Source organism: Pteropus vampyrus, unplaced genomic scaffold (assembly GCF_000151845.1).
Source record: "Pteropus vampyrus isolate Shadow unplaced genomic scaffold, Pvam_2.0 Scaffold449, whole genome shotgun sequence".
In the NCBI taxonomy this organism is placed as follows: domain Eukaryota; kingdom Metazoa; phylum Chordata; class Mammalia; order Chiroptera; family Pteropodidae; genus Pteropus; species Pteropus vampyrus.
The window spans coordinates 279,549-282,182 of record NW_011889230.1 but is presented as its reverse complement, the minus strand read 5'-3'; positions in this window follow the sequence as shown (position 1 = coordinate 282,182).

Sequence of the window (2,634 nt, the reverse complement as noted above, 5' to 3'; positions counted from 1 at the left end):
TAAGGCAGACAGGGCACCGGCACAGGGACCTCTCGCCTTCGTGTCTCCTGAGGCCTACGGCACAGGTGGGCTTAGCCGGGCCTTCCCGTGACGCTGAAGGGGGCCGATCGAGCCCTGTGGACCCCGACTGACTCCTGAGTTCCCTGGAAGCTTCATCCCGACTACCAGGAAAGCTCTCGTGGGCTTCGCTGTCTGTGTCTCCTCCTTCGCTGACGTCGCCGTCACCCTCACTCTGCTGGACAGCACCGTCCCCGGGCACGGCCAGGGCCCACACCCCGGTGCCCTCATTGCGTCCACAGTCGGAGCTGGAGCTGAGTCTGTCCACGGTCCCAGACCCGAGTCTGCGGGGCGGCCAGGCCCGGGCCCAGGGCAGCGGGTGAGGCAGGTCCCACGACCTCACCGCCACCCAGGACACTCCGCTGGCAGCGAGAGTCACCAGCCCTTGTGACTGGACCTTCCTTGGTCGACTTTCTCGTCTGGCAGGCGACAGGCCCTGGGCCTCCAGCCACCCGAGTCTGTGGCGTCCGGCCCACCGGACTGTGCCCATCTCAGCGCTGACCGCGGTGTGGCCAGTGGTCCTGCTTCCTGCCCACTGCGCACATTTCTGCCTGAATGAGTGCCGCGTCCCTACCTGGTCACCAGGCTGCCTGAGTGTCCTCGTGGTCCGTGCACGCCGGTGACCGGTGCATTAGCAAGTCTGCCAGGGGGTGGGCCGCCCGGCAGAGGCGCCTTCCTTCTGCTCGGAGCTGGCCGATGTCTTCTGTCACCAGAGGCGGGACAGCCGCAGGGACCCCTCCGTAGCCCCGGGGGGCCCGGCGACCCCAGCGCTCTGTACTCGCTGGCCGAGCGGAATTCCGATCATAGCATCTCGCCGTGTGGCCTGTTTGCCGGCCACACAGGGCCGGCTGGGGCAGCCCTGCTGACCTCTGAACTTTGACCCTCTAACTGAAACAAGGTGGCATTCCAGGGCCACCAGAGAGTGACTCTGAACCTCCTCACGTCCCAGGTCCCCTGATGGTGATGAAGGGCGTGCCTCGTCCACTGCCCTGGTTTAAAGGCGGAGGAGGGGGAGGGTCTGTTCACCGGCGGGAGGGCCGGGTGACCAGGTCCCCTTTCTCCCGCAGCGGAGGCTGTGTCTGTGTGGGTTCACTGTGCGGACTCGGTCGGCAGGGACAGGCCGGGAGAGACGTGGGGTAGGCAGGCCGCAGACGGCACCCGGCCCTCTGCCGCCTTCGCACAGGACTTGCAGGGAGCTTTGGTTTCCTGCTTTGTGGCAGAAGTGTCTCTGCTCCCCCCGCCGTCAGGCCGAGTGACGGTGCTGTCCCCAGGCCCCTGGTCTGGGGACGTTCAGTCTGGGAGAAGTCTCCACCGCACAGATCCACGTTTATGTTTGAAGCGTCCACGCTGCCACCGTGAGAACCAGCGTTCGCGTCTGGGGGGAGCATGAGGTTGTGCTCTGAGTCTGAGACGGACCAAGGCCATCGAAAAGCAGGACACACGTCAAACCTACAGAGAACAGTGACACGGCCGTGTGCGCAACGCCAACGTTCTGCCGTGTTTGTGGCAGTTTCACTAAGAAAGAAGGCCCAGAGAGGCCGCGGAGGGCCCAGCGCCCGCCCGCCCGCCCTCGGACTGCTGCCTGCCTCTCCAGGACCAGTGCCGCACGGCACACGGTCCATAGACGGTCCACAGTCGGAGATGCGGAGTGACGCGTTTTTACGTAACCGCGTCCTTCTGGAACGAACTTTTTCACTCGACATTTTATTTTTGCGATTTAATGACACAGCAGATGCCACGGAATGTGCTTGATTTCACCGGTGGGCAGTGTCTCACTCGCGTGTGCCGTGCCCTCAGGTCACGATGGTGCACACTCACGTGGTCTGAGACCACCCCGCTCACCAGCCAGCCAGGCCACCCCATCGTGGGTGCTGGCGGAAGGTGCGACCTTCCCGGGTTGGGGGTATAGGACTTTTATGCCCAGCCAGAGCAGCAGCCAGAGTGCCAGCGCATTCGAACGGGCTCCCGAGCCCCAGTGCCCGCGGGGTGACACGGAGGGCCCGGTGACAGCTGCACACGTAGGGGGTTCAGCTGCAGGACAGACCCCAGATTTAGAGTGGGCCACAGGAAGCTGCCTCTCTCTCCTGGAGCGAGACAGTCCCTCGTCCTTAGAGGCTCCGCCTTGCACATCCAACCATGAAAAATGGCTGAGTGAGGAGCAGCCAGGGCGTTGCAGTCTGGGCACGGCCCAGGGGACCGTCTGCCAGCTCCCGAGTGCCGGCTCTCGCAGGCGCACGCGGCCGCCCTTCTCCGACGCAGCTCGGGCCAGGTGCTGCCCGCCCGCACCCAGCGCTGCCCTGCCTGCCCAGGACGTGCCCACGGTGGGACGGTGACACGGGGCAGCCACCCTCTCTGTGCGAGGCAGCGGGGGGGTCTCCAGGTGGGGGCAGGTTTTGTGTGGACGTCAGTCTGCATTTCCCGGGATGGACAATCAAGGGGGCCGTTTCTGGGTCATATGTTGTCATGTCTCATTTCATAAGAAATCCCGGCTACTCCCCAGAGGCCACGCCGTTGACCTGCCCCCCGCACGTGTGGGGGGATCTCTCTGCACCCCGCCCCCCGTTTTGATGTTGCTCT